This window comes from Emydura macquarii, unplaced genomic scaffold (assembly GCF_026122565.2).
Source record: "Emydura macquarii macquarii isolate MOO-44397 ecotype Brisbane River unplaced genomic scaffold, CSIRO-AGI_Emac_v2 contig_1876, whole genome shotgun sequence".
Lineage (NCBI taxonomy): Eukaryota > Metazoa > Chordata > Testudines > Chelidae > Emydura > Emydura macquarii.
In genome coordinates, this window is record NW_027132013.1 from 14,141,551 (window position 1) to 14,158,941 (window position 17,391).

The following is a 17,391-nucleotide window of genomic DNA, read 5'->3' on the forward strand; positions in this document are numbered from 1 at the left end:
GTTTATCTGAGCTAAGAAAAATTGCAAATAAGGAAGAGACACAACTGAGGATATCAGTTCTCTAATCCTCCGGGCAGAGGTTATAGCAACTAGTATTATCACTTTTAATGTGAGAAATGTCAAAAGAAACTTGGTTTAAGGATTCGAAGGGATGTCCCATGAGTACTTGAAGGACAAGTGGTAGGTTCCACTAAGTAGTAGTGGGACTGTGCAAGGCTCAAAAACAAAGATAAGTGGTCAATTTTCACCATGATTAAAAAGTTAAGTGGTGTGCCATAAGTTCTGTACTAGGATGGTGATTAGTAATATTTATTACAGTTCCGGGAAAGAAAATGGTCACATTTTTGCCATCTAATTGAAAATGAAATTCCCCAGGAAGAAATCAGCAGTTATCAGGGAGCACAGACATGTGGCACCCCAACATCCACAGAGCACAGAAAGTCACCTTGCTGGAGAGACTGAACTGCTACTTGCACAGTCACTTGCTAACGTGATACAAATCTAAAATGTGGAAGAACTCTGGGTAAATTTGAAGACAAAGAACAAAAGGAATTCTGAGAATAAAATTTTCACCCTCTTCCCTCAAAAGTGCTGGCTTGATGGCTTTCTTGTAAAATAAGTCTAGGACTATCTGGAAAGAAAGGGGGACTCTGGGATTCCAGGACCAATGAATGATCTTAAGATTTGAGGGTCTGAGATCTGTGAGAAAGTCTATGGAATAATTGAAAGTGACTACCTGCTGGACCCACGCTTAGGAGGTGGTTCTGGACATTCCTTTGCAAATAGTTGCAAATAACTATTACTTGCAATTGATAAGTCATGTGTGAAAGAGGGATTGGGCTGACTCTAGTATGGCTTTTAGGAGCAGGCCTGGGAAGGACTGGGAGGACTCCCGCGTTCGGGCTCTCAAGACACTTTGAAATAATGATGCTTTTAAAATGGGGAGTGGACTTAGATCAAGGGGAAAAAGCATGCCAGGTACGAGAGCTTCATGTGGACCTGAAGCAGAAAGTCTAGAATGCTAAGGTTGAAGAAGTGGATTTTTTTCAAGAAGCTAGCATTCTTTTTGGGGAAGCCTTGGGTAATGCCACTGAAGAGCTTAGTTACGTTTTGCACTAATCTCTGTAGTCTAGCCTCACAGCCAGATGTTATTTATGGCCCACAGAGATAATTCTCATAGATCCAGCAGCTATGCAAGCAATGTTAGATTCCATGTCAGACATGGGAGATGGGCTGAGTGGACACCCACTACCACAACAGTTTTTGAGCTAGCAGATACATAGGAAACAGGGTAAGAGGGCAAGGAAATCAAGGATAGAGTAACTTGAGATATTGTAATAATTTCCATTTCCATGAATTCATCCATGAATTTCCATAATTCCATCATTACATTCCCAACAACAGATATCCACGAAGGGTCAATATCAGGCTGCGGCTTTGAAGCTGAAATGGTGATTAGAGGTGAAGTGGTATTTTATTTGTCGTAGTAAGCACACAATTAGAAATGTTGACCCAATGATTACGTGTAATCTGTGGAAACCAGTAGCAACAAAGAATATAGAGCCGTAAATATTATCAGCGACTGTGAATGTGGTTTCGTAGTACTCTATAGCCTGTAAGGCAGTGAAATAGAGATAAGGTTGAGGAATTATAGAAGGTATGAGGAATGATATTGTTATTACTAGAGCTAATTGAAAAATGGGAATTTTGAGGGGTGGGGGGAAATGTTTCATTAAAAAATGTGGAACTTTGAGTAACTGTAGCTATCGTTCATTTTGTGGCCAGTAATGTGCATGCAGTGAAGTATTGTATAGCTTTTATACTTGGACAATAGTTTTACCGAAGGATCATACCCCCCTAGTATAACAGTACAAGTGAGTTCCAATCACTACGTTTTAGATTCAGACCTAAAGAGGGGTAATAAACATAGTAATCACCATCATCACATTAACCCTCATTTTATCAATAATTCTAATAATATTGAATAACTGACTAGCCCTAATAAAACCCAACAATGAAAAGCTCTCCCCATATGAATGTGGATTTGAGTTCATGAGTCTTGTAGGTGCTGCTGATTTTTCTTACTACTAGATACACTAGATTTACCAATAATTTACTCAGTCTCACACCTTATACCAATAATACCACTTTTAGGATTCATCTTAGCTGCAATAGCAAAATCAGCTCAATTTGGAATACACCCATGACTACTCGCAGCTATAGAAGGTCCAACTCCAGTGTCAGCGCTTCTACACTCCAGCACAATAGTTGTTGCAGGTGTCTACCTACTCATCCATATACAAACCCTCCTAGCAAATAACTACACTGCCTTCTCCATTTGTCTCTTCCTAGATGCCATTACCACATTATATGCAGCTACTCACGCTCTCACAAAAAATGATGTCAAAGAAATCATTGCTTACTCCACACTAAGCCAATTAGGCCTAATAGTTACTGTTGGACTATGCCTCCCTCAACTAGCCTTCTTACACCTACGTCTGCATGCATTCTTTAAATCTATATTATTCTTATGCGCTGGAAACGTTATTCACAGCCTACGTGGAGAACAAGACATCCATAAAATAGGCGCACTAAACAAAACCCTCCCAACTACATCATCTTATTTTACCATTGGAGCCCTTGCTCTTGCAGGGATACCATTCCTCTCTGCATTCCACTCCTAAGACATTATCATCGAATGTATCATAACATCACACATCAACACCCTATCTCTAATTATAGTACTAATTGCAACCTCATTCACCACAATCTACAGCATTCGTATATTAACTGCTGTATGAAACGGACAACCTCTACACCACCCTATACCCCACTACAAAGAAAACCCAAAATGCACCAAACCTATTACCCAATTAGCAAAATGAAGCATCGTAGCCAGACCATTAATCTCATTCATAATATATCCATCACAAACCTTGCCATTAACTGTACCAATAAGCTATAAACTAACAACCCTAGTAACACCAGTTTCCTGTTCGCCACAAACCTAATCTACATAGCATGCCAAAAACCTATACAAGCCTCTACAACTACAATAATGCATTACCATAAGAAGACAGCAAGGAGACATGTACTACATATCCCCTAAACTTACACTGCTGTGTGTACTAACTCCAGAAGGAGGACACAAGTCTCCAGTTAAATACTATATAAATCATTAAACTTGAAACACAGGCTAGAGGTCTACTAATCCACAACTGAGGAACTCAAACCTCAGCCACAGTTTTGTGGGAGATAGTAGAGGTAAGTCATTTTCACAGACAGCTCAAATAGATATCTCAAAATCTCTTTTCCTGCCAAAAATTTCACCTTGACAAAAAAATAAAGCCAAACAATTCTTTTCAGAAACACCGAACATTCTCTGCCCTCACCCCATCTGCAGTAGTTACAACAGTTCATAAAGATGTAGAGTTATGAATTTCATGAGGACACCTACATACTGAATCCAACAGACCTTGTATACAGCAGTGAATAGGTTCCCTGACATCATAATCAAACTCAATTAAATCAACTAAATGGAACAAACAGTATCATGCAGTTTGCATAACAAATAGCTCCATGATTTCCAGATGGGGAAAACATCTTTTAGGCACTCTCCTCCCACCTAGAAATATTGTTGCCTGAAACCCTTGTCAGAAATAATCATTTTAAATGTGGGTATAAAAATTTGGGACAAATGAGAAGTATAATCCCTATCTTAACTACTTATATTTACTAAGAATGTCCCAGGATCCAGCTCGAAAATGTGAGGATCAGTTCATGTACTCACACATGATAAATCAACACAGGAACTTCGGGACTGAAAAGAGATGCTTCTTCATCCATTTAGAATCCAAATTGAAACCCTGGAATGTATTAATTCTAAATGTATAAAGAGGCTTCCTCAATGCATAAACACCCCTCAAACTGAAAATGTCATCCAAGCTCTATGTTTCCTGAGTTTAATATAAAATTTAACTACAATGTTCTTCAAAAAGTTGCCTCAGATCCACATTAAAATAACAAATATAACCCATAGCTCCACTTACCAAAGTAAATTCCATATAAAAGTGAATATACTATAATTCTATATTTTAAGCACACACTCGAAACAGACTCAAGACATACTGTCCTCAGTACATCTTGCTCCATAATTTAATTTGCCTAGTAGCCTCTAGGCCTTTGGTACTATACCATTATTATTTCTTGCTTGTGGTGTTATTGCATAGTGAGAAGAGAACGTGTGGACAGATGACCAGGTCACCGCTCTACAGAGATCCAGGATTGGGACTTGTGCCATGGAAGCCGCAGACAACGCTTGTGCCTTGTGGAGTGTGCTGTTAATCTTGGAGGTGGCACCGTTGCTAAGTTGTAACACATGTGGATGCATGATGTGATGCACGAGGAGATCCTCTGCATTGAGAAAGGCTATCCTGTCCATGACAGTGACGAAGAGTTGGGTGGTCTAAAGGGTTTGGCCCTCTCTATGTAGAAAGCCAGCACACATCTAACATCCCAGGAGTGGAGCCTCTGCTCTTCCATGCAGCTTCAGATAAAATACTGGTAGAAATATGTCCTGACTGCTGTGAAAGTGTGGGACTACCTTGGATAGGAAGGCTGGATGTGGCTGAAGATGCACCTTGTCTTTAAAGAAGACCATATAGGGAGGTTCAAATGTGAGAGCCCATATCTCTGAGACCCTTCTAGCTAATGTAATAGCCACCAAGAAGACCACCTTCCACAACAGATGGAGTAATGAGCACTTGCTAGTTGCTCAAAAGGGGGTCCTGTGAACTTGGATAGGACTAAGTTGAGGTCTCAGAGTTGCAGTGGTTGGCACATCTGGGGAGATAGATGTTCTAGTCCTTTCAGGAATCTTGAACAGATCAGGTTTGGAAAAACTGAATGGCCATTCACTGGTGGGTGGAAGACTGAAATTGCAGTGAGGTGAATTTTTATGGATGAAACAGCGAGGCCCTCCATTTTTAGTCGAGAAGATAGTCTAGGATCATGGGTAGAGGCATTTCGCGTGGTAGTACACCTTTGCATGCTGACCACAGAGAAAACCTTTTCCATTTTGCTAGGTACACAGTTCTAGCTGAGCATTTCCTACTACTCATAAGGACAGTTTGTACATTCATTGAGCAGACCTGTTCTAACTCATTCATCCACAGAGCCTCCAAGACGTCAGGTGGAGGGACCTGAGGTCTGGGTAGCGCAGATGGCCATGCTCGTGTGAAATCAGGTCTGGGAGCATGGGCAGGGCAATTGGTTCGTCCACCGATAGGTTCAGGGATGTCATGAGCCAATGCTGGTGTGGCCATGCTGGTACTATGAGAATCATCTGGACCTTCTCCCTCTTGGCCTTGAGTAGCACCTTGTGAATCAGCGACGTAGGAGGGAAACCATAGAGGGGCTTCCCCACCCAAAGTAAGAGGGAGGCATCCGAAAGAGAGCCTTGTCTGTGGCCCAGGTATTAACAAAACTGAGGGTATTTTTTGTTGAGCTTGGTCACAAACAGGTTAACCTGGAGAAATCCCCTCTTTGGAAGACCATGTTCAGGACATCTGGATAAAAAGACCATTCATGATGACTGACAAAGGACCTGCTCAAGTGCTCTGCCAGTGTATTCTGGGAGCCTGGTAGATAGAAGGCTTCCAGGTGACTGGAGTGGGCTATACAATATTCCCAGAGGGTCAGTGCTTCTTGGCATAAGTGGGGAGAATGGGCCTCCCCTTGTTTATGTAAAACGTTGCCCTGGTATTGTCTGTAAGCATGGAGATGCACTTCCCTTGTAAATTGGTTTGGAATGCCTGGCAGGCCAGTCGCACTGCCCATAGCTCTTGATATTGATATGAAAGGTCACCTCCTACACAGAGCACCAGCTCCGAGTTTTGAGGTGTCCCAGGTGCGCTCCCCATCCCATAGTGGAATCATCAGTGACTAGTGACTTAATTTCGTAAATGGCAACACTTCACATACCACAACTAGGTCCAACCACCACTGGAGTGAATGAAACACTGGGGTGGAACTGTTATTACCTTGTCCAATGGTTCTGGCTTGGTACATGTACCGATGCCAGCCACAATTGTAGGGGTGTGAGCCTTCCCCAGGAGCTGTGCAAATGAATCAGATGTAGACTCCCTGGTTTATTGTATAAATGAGACAGAGGTAGAAATAGATTTTTCCTTTACTGGTATGATAATGGTATAGTACTGTTCAGTAGGGCGTAAGTGAACTCCATCTTGTTAGTTTCTTGAAGTAAACTCTTTCCTGAAACTTGTACTATTGAACCTAAAAATATCTTGATGAATTCTCTTTGTGTGTGTGAGTGAGGAATGTATGTGCAGGACATAAAAAGACCCAACCTAAACTGCTCTGACAACAGAAAGGGGGGTAAAGATGCAGACTGCCATCCTGACCCTGAAGGACGAAGAATGCATATCAATGACCCTAAAGTGCAAATAAATGACCCTAAAGAACAGAAGGATCCACACTGGGAACAGACAAAGTACAGAAATAAGAGAACAGTCATGCTTGCAATTAGCTGGTGATTAACAACCAAACTGAACCTGGAGGCAGCGTGACCCTGCAAGGCCCATATACTTATATGAGAACCAGCAAGTATAAAAGATGGGTTAAGAACATGGAAACTTTGGGTCTCGTTCTGCAATTGTCATCTGGAGCATCAGATTCGCGATCAACAGAGGCCCGGCTCCCTCCTTGTGACCAGTCTAGTTGGCCACTAGGCTGGCTTGAGCAACGCATAAAAGGACTGGTAATTATATCACACCAGCTTGCAGAACTTCTTGGGTATGAATGTGTGTGAATGTAACTGCTTTTTAATATTCTTACATTTACAATAAATGTGGTATATTGCCATGTCCCTCTGAATAAGATCCTGTTAGTCTTTTCTTTTACAAGTATAACAGGGTCTCATTCTGTGGCGAGCGTGTTGGACTACACAGGTGAACGAAGCCTTGTGTCCTAGGAGTTTTAGGCAGACCCTTGCAGTGGTGGTAGGAAAAGTTCTCAGGTTTCTTACAAGAGAGTTGATGGCTCTGAACCGATTCTCCAGAAGGAAGACCCTGGTTCGGTCAAGTAGAGAACTGCTCCTATGAACTATATTCTCTGAGTTGGTACAAATATAGACTTTTGCTCGTTTACCAGGAGGCCCAAGTTCCTGAAAGTGAACCAAGTGAACCTCATGTATTCCTCCACCAGCTCTTTGGATGGCCCTTTGATGAGCCAATCATTCAACTATGGGTACACCTGGACCCCTGCTCTCCTGAGGAAGGCCACGGCTACTGACACGCATTTTGTGAATACCCTCAGGGCTGCAGACAGGCCGAAAGGTAGTACCATGAACTGGTAATGGTGGTGGCTTATTATGAATCGTAGGTATCTCCTGTGGCCTCGGAAGATGCCTATGTGGAAGTACGCGTCCTTCAGGTCAAGGATGGCATACCAGTCCACTGGATCCAAAGAAGAAATGATTGAGGAGAGGGAGACCATGCAACATTTCAGCTTCTTCATGAATCTGTTGAGGTTTTGCAGGTCTAGGACAGGTCTGAGATCCCCATTGGACTTCGGGATCAGGTAGTAGTGAGAATAAAAGCCAGTGCCCTTCACATTTGTCAGGATTTCTTCCACCATCCACTCTTAGCAGTGACTGCACTTCTTGTGATAGAAGTTTCTCGTGAGCCGGGTCCCTGAAGAGGGACAGGGAAGGAGGAAAACAAACTGGAGTGTATCCCACTTTTACTGTGTAGAACACCCATTGGTCTGATGTGATGTTGGACCAACCACAGTAAAAGTCGGACAAACGGTCCCCAAATGTAGGGGCAGGATCCACGTTGTGGACTGGTGTGCTGTCTTTGGGCACACCTTCAAAATTTCTGTCTGGGCCCTAATGGTTGCCTCCAGGGTGCAGATGTGGAGGCCAATGAGGAGTTGTGGGGTTGCCTCCTCCTAGAAACTTTGTTCCTCGGTCTATCCCAATCATGTCTTTGATGGTGTTGCGGTGGGTAGAATTGGCCCAAGGGCTGAAGTTTAAAGTGTTTCCTCAATCGGGCCAGAGTATGGAGGCCAAGTAATTTTAGAGTTGCTTGGGAATCCTTTAGACTATGGAGCTGTGTGCCTGTCTTTTCTGAAAAAAGGGATTGTCCTTCAAAGGACAGGTCTTGTACAGTCTGTTGTACTTCATGAGGCAGGCTGGAGGACTGTAGCCTTGAACCCTGTCTCATGACTACTGCCGTGGCCATGGTGCGAGCCACCACATCTGCTGCATCCAAAGCCACCTGAAGAGATTCCCTGGATATTGCTCTGCCCTCATCTATCAGGGTCCCTTTGGACTCTGCTTTGGACTCTGCCGGCAGAAGTTCTTTAAATTTGGGTATTGCCACCCATACCAACTTGCCATTGCCACTAAGCCATACCAACTTAGTAGAGCCTGGTAGTTCATAATTCTCAGTTGGAGACCTCCTGTGGAATAGATCTTTCTCCCCAACAAATCCAACTTCTTTGCATCTTTCACCTTTGATGATGGGCCTTGCTGTTCCCTCTCGTTGGCTGCTGCAATGAGGGAGCCAGGTGATGGGTGAGTATAAAGGTATTTGTACCCTTCGGGGGTATGAAGTATTTTCTTTTGACCCGTTTTGCTGTGGGCTGAAGGGAGGCCGGTGTTTGCCACAGTGCTTTGATGGGATGTAAGATCACCTTATTCAGGGATAAGGCAAACCTCGCCTGACCCGAGGGTGTCAAGATGTCCACCAGCGTCTTGGTTGATTCCCCTATTTCCTCCACTTGCAGACCCAGATTTTGGGACATTCTGCTGAGGAATTATTGGCGGGCCTTGTAATCATCAGATTGGTTCTATGGCTGTATCCTCTACGCCTCATCTGGGGAAGATGACAAGGTCGCTTGGGCTGTCTTGGGATCTTGAGCAGATGGATCACCCTCTGGTGTTTCCTGGGGGTTGATGGTCTCCACTTCCAGAACTGAACCCCTTCCCAATGGAGAGGATGGGTGTGTTCTGCCTTCTGATGGCATTGACTGGGATTGCCCTGCAACAGCGCATTGGGGAGCTTGAGTGGCCCATGGAGCCCACATCTGCCACTGAGGTGGCAGCTACAATGGCATAGCCACTTGTACTCTCAGATTCTCAGTGCGTGCCCCTTGGTGTCTGTTCCTCTTGGATGTGTAGGACTCCACAGGTGATTCTGAGTCCGAAGACCCACTGTGCTGTGCCACTGGTGCCCTGACCGGCATCGAGACCTCAAACATCTCCGTGATAGTGAACAGTGCCGTACTGGGGAGCACCACTTCGATGCAGAGCGGTGCCGTGATTCAGATCGGCATCGCAAGGATGACTAGTATCAAGGTTCATGTTGGTGTCCAGACCCCGAGTGGTGCCTAGATTGTGATCAGCATTTTGACTGTGATCGGCGCTGCAATTGAGATCAGTGCCATAATCAAGAGTGGATCTGGGATCTCGAACAGTGCCAAGACTGTGATCTCAGTTAGTGCTGTGGTGTCATGCTTCTGGATGCCTCCTGTGAAGGTGGCCGATGCCTAGTCATGGCTGTGGGCTTCTCCAGAATCAGCACCTGCCTTGAGGTGGCTAGGTCCTATGGCATCTGGGTCATTCCCCCTGGCCTGTCATTCTGGGGATGTGGAAGCATTGGGAAGGTTAACAAACCCCTCAGGAGTTGAAGGAGGCTCCAGGGTCAAGTCCATATGACTCAACCTTATAGAGGAGTCCATGGACCCTGGACTCAATGGCCTTACACTATGAGCTGGAGTCAACAGTGCTGGATGAGAAGTCCTGGCTTGTGTGAGATCTGCCTCGGTCTTTGCCCAATGTCTTCTTCACTGGGGAGCGACCTCAGTCTGACTTCTTGATCTTCTTTTGCAGCACCGGGGATGGTGAACGATGCCATCCACCCCAGCGCCGACTTCCTCGGTGCCGGGGAAGAATGTCAGGGCCAAACTGCGGTCAGTGCCAGGGATCCTGGCCTGTGTTGGGGCTCTCTTACTGCAGCCGGGGTACTCTGGATCTACAAGGTGGAAGGTGCCAAGTCTGGTTGGGCGCTCCAGAGTGGAACGAAGAGCTGCCTCCATTAAAAGGAATTTAAGTCTGTTGTCATGCTCTTTTATGGTCCTTGGTCTAAAGTTCTTACAGATGTGGCTCCTTGTGGGGACGTGGTCTTCACCAAGGCACTTTAAGCAGTTCTCGTGTGAATCACTAATCAGGATTTTCTTAGGGAAAGAGGCTCACTGCTTAAAGCCTTGGGAGCATGGCATGCTCCAGGCCCTGCGGGTAAGACCCTTTGGTGGTGGGGTGGAAGAGGGGGGGGGGGGGAGGGGGCTTAACTAATCTAATACAACTATCAACTAACATAACCGCTATTAACATTTATTTAAATCTATCTACAGAGTTCCACTAAAGGAGAGACTTGCTACACATAAAGGAAGGAGCATTCCAGCAACCACCATGGATGGAAAGAAGGAATTGAGGGGGCCTATATACCGCGCCATGATGCTGCCACTCTAGGGGGCACCAGAGCTGACCTGGATGATACCACTAAAGAAAAGATTCTGGCAGCAGTGCACGCGACACACATACACCTACATTGGAATGGACATTCTCAAAGAAGGACTTGGAAAAACAGTTCAAAGGTCCTTACTCAGGACCCTGGTTTAGCATGTCCAAACTTAACATCCCAAAACAAAGTTTTGAACCTGGTTAGGCTAGCCTTCCAGAGCTGGAGAGGTGGCTCCACCCACTTGCAAACTGGACAGCTTCTAATGATTAGAATCTAATCTCCTTTCTGCTGCTCAGCTTCCTGTTCAAATAGGTCAGTCCTAGGATGAAGCAGGGTGTCTCCTTGATTATATATAGGCTGTTCTGATTGTGAGCTCCTGACTGACCCTTAGAAGAGTAGTATACCCCTTCACAATACCTAACTTCAAAATCTGCTTCTGCTGACAGCCTTCTGTATTGTAAACTCTTCCCATGTTTCATTGGCAACCTTAACAAGTCTCATAAACTAACCCCACCCTCACTATAAACTGCTACGCCTGTTGGAGCCACAATTATGTAAGAGAGTGAATCACTTGTTGTGCAAACTCAGAAAGCATCTGAATTACAAAATAAAACAAAACAACCAAAAACCCTTTTCTCCATCCCAGCGGCATTACTAACATATGTCAGTAATAGCCTCTAATTACTACAGCAACATGTACCACTTACATGAACTTAACCATGCACAAGAACCTCTGAAACTCTGGAATATGCCCTTGCATTGTCTACCTTTAACTATTCAACCAGAATATTCAAATCCATTCTATCAGGTCTGCATTGTTCCACAGCAGCAGGCACATCAGATATAGCTAACTCAGCCTCAATAATAGAAGAAGGCTCACCTAATGAATCTACAATACCTCTGAATTTGATTGTCTGGTAAATTATACCAGCTCTCAAACTTATTGTAATCATTCTAAATTACTTTTTCAACATGTTTCACCCTTCTTACAAGCTGACTAACAGAGGCTACGTTTACACTGATGGCAGAAATCGCCGCCGCCAGATCGATCTTTCAGGATCGATTGAGCGGACAGTGAGACCCACTCAATCGACCAGGAAATCGACTGAGTAAGTCAACCCCTCAAGTAACATAGCGCTGAGTCAATGGGAACAACTCAGCACATTATGAACAGCGCGCAGAAGGGAAGCTGAGCAGTCGACATCAGTTACGCAAACTACTCTGTGTAGTTTGCGTAACTCCCGTCAACTGCCGCTGAATCACAGGGTCAGTGTGAACCAGCCCAGATTAATTGTGACCCCTCATATGTGTTGTGACCACTTACCAATTCATCCTACTCTTTCCTAGTTTAAAAAGCAGTACATATCTAACTTTCTGATGCATGTCCTTGCAATTTTGCATGATTAATCCACCGTGATTCTGTCCGCCTCAGAGGACTTTCATCAACATGCTTTAGACCAAATCTTTCTTTTCAACATCTGCAGAAATGTCAAACTTGCTGTCATTCAACTCTGCTACCTCAGACAAACACCCATCATCCACCAAGTATCAGTTAGGTCTGTTCACAAGATAACAGTGCTCTTTGGATCTGCCGCTGTAGTTCAGTGTCTTTATATGGTAGCAAAATTCCCTGTCTGTCCCAAAATTTACTAACGAATCCCAACAGACTTCCCATACAAACCTGTCTCAGACAACTGATCAGCAGACTCATGAAGTAATATGCCAAGTTGATGCAACTGAATTGTCCACAGTAAACTGCACATCCACAGTAACTTGCCAAACTGACAAAGTAGCAGGATTTTAATCATTAGTAAACTGCTCTGACTTGTGTGGCAAATCATAAACTCTCTTCATTGTTTTTAATTTCAAATGGTGCTGTACAATAAAAGATTTCCTCATTTACTTCTCCAGTAGAGCTATCTTACATGGAAACTCAAACAACATGCACAATACTTATCCTGGCTTTTCACACAACCATCCAATGACTGGAGACTAGCATTCTCCACAGCTAGTTATAAAACTAAGCACAATTGATTCATTGCTACCTGTTATGGAGCACCTTTTACCCAAAGCATACAAATGTATGATACAACACAATCCTGATATTCTACTCTCCAAAAGTACTTATCTACTTCCCCCCAGGGGAAGACTCTTTAAATAGATACATTGCAACCGAACCTGAAGTCTGTGGTGAAAATTCCAAGACATTAACACCAGAGAAAGCTCTCCCCCTTACACTTTACTTCAGTATCTTTTGAACTGCTATTTATCCACCTCAACACATCAGCATATCTTCTCATCTATACACTGCACAACTCAGTGAGAAGTCAAGTGGGAGCCCTGAAATGCCTTAGCATTCAAGATAATTTATGACTTTGTCTATACCAATGCTTCTTGATACCATGCATATTACTTAAGATTAGAGCTGGTCAGAAAATGTTCTGTATTCCACAAGGACAATGTTGACTTTTCAGTGAAAAACTGTACACCTGAAATTTTTGATTTGTAAGTACTGTAGCAGTGCTTCACTGGAATTGTAGTTCAGGTGCCTTATGCTCCATTCTCCTCCACAGACCTACCTCCCTAGCTGGATTACAACTCCCATGAGATACAGTGGCAGCATTTCTAAATCAAAATTGTGGCTGAAAACTTCATTTTTTGGGTGGTCAGATTTTCAACAGAATCAAAAATTTCTGCAGAAAGCAGAATCTTCTTGCAAAAAATCTTAATTGAATGAAAGCCTCTTTTTTCAATCAAAACACAGTTTCAACAGAAAAATTTTGACCAGCTCTACTTAAGATATTTTGAAGATTAACTTACATTGCCTTATCTTTTTCTAAAATCTTCTCCATCAATTGCTGCACTGTCTTATTCTCTGAATTCCTATATCCTGGACCTGTTAAAGAATATGACAAATACCACCTAAAGAACTAAGTTCACTTGTCCATTGCAATCTAAACAGATGCTGAACTTTCTTATTTCATTTACTATCATGATAATTATTTGGTGAATTTCTGTACTCAGTCTTTGAAATTTCATATTTACAACTCTCCCGTAAGCCTTAACATTCAAAAGAGAAAAGATCAAGGAAGCCTTCACTCTTCAAAATATTTTTCTCAGATAAACTGGGGAATCCATCACTTGATGCATCTGATATAACTCAGTATTTTCTCCAACTACATCCTTGCTATAAAAAAAAAATGAATAGCATATTGCTCAAACATATTTCCTACATTTGCAGGAAGTATAAGGCCCAATATCCTTCCATCTGCATTTTCTGTGCTAAGGCATGTGCACCACATCAATCTCAGCATACAAAGAATTATTTACCTTCAAAAACATACCACCCAGCTCCTACCAAATATTCTTTTTTGTTGTTGTTGGCATCCAATTAACCAGAATTACCAACGTTTCCTCCATCACTCTTATCAAATGGTAAGTAATAAGTGTGTTCCTGAAGTAGCAAAAAAGACATCACTTTGCTGTTTACACTATGGATCTGCTCCTTTGAAACTTACCAACCCCTTTCAGTCTGCAAACAAATAACTGTCTGAAATGGCTTCACTAATTGAAACAAAATCTTTTCATACATGTTCCGATCTTTAACTACAATTACAAGAACTGTATCCCCTAACATTCCATTCATAATACTTGTATGAAGTCTTGTTTGCTTGTTACTCATTAAATCAAAAATAGCACAGTACACATTTTTAATTCCATTCACCCTCCAAATGTGCAATATAATAAGACAGACATTGACATCATGCCATATTTCTGTTCCTGCCATAGTTTTTCACTTGCTTCACATAAAAGTTTCTCATAGCAACCAGAGACCTGATCTAATTTCTCATATTTGGCGGTCTCAAATATAGACAACTCCTAACCAAGTTTCTCCCTCACATTTAACTCATTACCACCATTGTGGTCCACCCCAACTTTAGAAACCTTCACACCCAAATATTTCCTTCCCAGAAGTACCTATTTAAAATCACCCAAAAAGCTATAATCTCGGTTTTATTTCCATCCATTAGATATCAGTCTAACAGTCCCAAATTCTTAGCTGCAGCTTGAGCCATAAATTTTTCTAACCAATCAAACACATACAGGGATGATATGGGACCATGAGAATAAGTAACAAAATGTGCACTTACTCAGTCCACCACTTAAACATGCCAAAGCATGACCACTTAACACTTTACTCCTTCATATCAGATCTGTCCTTTGCTATAAGGCTTTTTTTATTTAATGTAGTAAAAAGTCAAATTATTTTACAAACGTAGCAAATATCATGAATGAAGTTTCCCTCCTTTTACAGAGCTCATGGCATGCTCATTTGAAGTCTCTTGGATATCTTCGCTCACCCTTCCCCTCTATATAAACCTCTACATTTCAACTGCCCAACATCTGTCTTTTATGGACTCACTGTACTTCTTCCTTCAGTCTTTCTTGCAGATGGCTCAGTCAGACCTAGGGATTTGGCCTCTGGGATCTAATTTTATATCTTCATACTGTAATCCATTTGTTTATGATAAATCTACTCTACTAAATAAATAAACAACAACAAATCCATCCAAACCCATACAATGAACCACATAACCAAAATTACACTTTACAAATGAGGCACTAACCCATGTTTTATACAAACCTTTTGCAAAATCTCTTCCTACTTATCAACGTATTCTAAATGTACTCTACCCAGGTGAACACACAATCCAAAATTACCCAACATTTTACTAAACAAATTTCAGTCCTGCCTGCAAAGCAGTGGAGTGGGACAGGGTGGAAGACTTCTAGCTGCCTTCCCTACTTACCTGCCTCTTAGGGAAGAGCCGGCACTGGCAGCCAGTCAGGCCCAAACACTTCAGCCTGCAGCACCCTGAAGAAAACACTTTCTGTTGGGATTTAATCACTGATACTTACCACAAATAAAAATCCTCAAATGTATTTTAATTAATCCTCTTTTGTGCACTGCCAAAATTCTTACCTCCTAAACCTCCCCTACTAAATTGATGGCCAGCACTTTTAAAGACTTTTAAAAAATCACCTTCTAACAAAATCATTAACCCTTTCCTCCCCAAACACTTCCTCTGAACTGCATAGGAAAAACAAACCTTTTATCAATGTCTATTTACTTCAGGTGATACTTCCAGGTTAATCTTAACTGCCCTGAAAATCCTCAATCATGGTTATGGGGGAAAAACTACTTTTATCTCACAACTGCAAGCTAGACACAGAAAGCTCAATAAACAGCATTCTCTGAATAACTTCTTTAGCTAATTCCTGAAAAATAAAGCAGCACCTAAAATCAATCAATCAATTGTAATATTACTCCATGAATATTGAATTCAAACTATCCCACAAAACACTGCAATTCAAAACATTCACAAGCTTCTCTCTCAGAGTGTCTGGAACTTACTCAAACTCTGCAGATCATAGTAATCTATCCATTAACTGTTCACTGGACCCAAACAATCACTTTCTTAAATTTTCTAACCCCCCATCACAAACACTTCCTCAAAACACTGCATAGAAAAAACAGAGCCTTCTCTGATCACCTGTTCATTGCAGGCAATACTTCCCCCAAACCTGCAGATCTTAACATCACCCAAAGATCCCCCATATTGTATAGGGAACACACAATACTATTCCATTATCTGTGTCACCAATTTTTCACCTAAATAATTTTCAGCTCACTCCTGTCACTCCACATGCAATCTTACACACACACTCACACAATAATCTCCATCATAGAACAACCTCACTGTAACCTTCCTCTGTATTCAAACAGAAATGGTAATTCAAGCACTAACTTGAAACTTACCCATGCACTCAACTCTCTCACACTTCCTTCCAAAAACAAATATACTCAGTCTCTCCCCAGGCACATTTCACCACAGAAAACGATACCTCTCTCCCCACTATATAAGGAATCCCTAAATCAAGGCCATGGAGACATTCTCTCTCTCCCTGAAAATGGCTAGATTCTGATACTCATGTTGGGTAGCACCTTACTCCATGAGTAGTTACATTGTCTTTAGGGCTGCTTGTGGAGTAAGGTGTTACTCATAGTGAGTAAGATCTGTCCCAAAGTAAGAATTGCTTATAAAATAGCAGGGATGAGTTTTAAATCTAGGCATTCATGAAGAAGGTGTTAGAAAGACTGAGAAAAGGAGCACAGGCCATTATTTAGCTTATGAGATTCACCGGGCTCATTCTTGGTCTTCTCCTTTTATACATGTGTGAAATGTTTATCTCCTCTTAATTCTGGATTTTTAAAATTCTAGTGTAAGTATCAAGCCCATAACATTTATTGCAGCATGGACAAAGGAACACATTTTACATAACACAAAACTGACAGATGCTGAGGTCAGAAGGGATCACCATGACAGTCTGAACTCCTGCACACTGCAGGCCACAGAACCTTGGCCACCCATTCCTGTAGTAGACCAATAAATTAGTTACTGAAGTCCTCAAATCATGATTTAAAAACTGCAAGTTACAGAGAATCCACCATTTACACTAGTTTAAACCTGCAAGTGACTCATGCTGCAGAGGAAGGCAAAAAAACTATTCACATGTCATACAATCTGAATGAATAAATTGTAACTTCAGTTAAGGAACTGCTGAAACTTAGTTTCACAGTTAAAGAGGGGACTGTGAAATGCTTTTAAATGAAATAAGAATTTAGAAAATCTACACTTTTTGAATCAGCCATCTTCCTTTTGACTAACATTGAATTAATAGTATTTGTAATATACCAGCATCATCTACTGGACATTGCAGGGAATGCAGTTTGGAAATTTGAGTGCTGAAATATTAACATGAAATGCCAGTATACACTAGC

General features: G+C 42.2%; 1 protein-coding gene and 1 pseudogene across 1 annotated transcript in view; one reads left to right on the forward strand and one right to left on the reverse strand.

The window, feature by feature from the left end:
* C1QTNF4 (C1q and TNF related 4) overlaps window positions 1-17,391 on the reverse strand; it is a 79,860-nt gene that overhangs the window by 33,401 nt on the left and 29,068 nt on the right. The window lies entirely within an intron of this gene.
* On the forward strand, window positions 2,085-3,109 carry LOC137159595 (NADH-ubiquinone oxidoreductase chain 5-like; annotated as a pseudogene).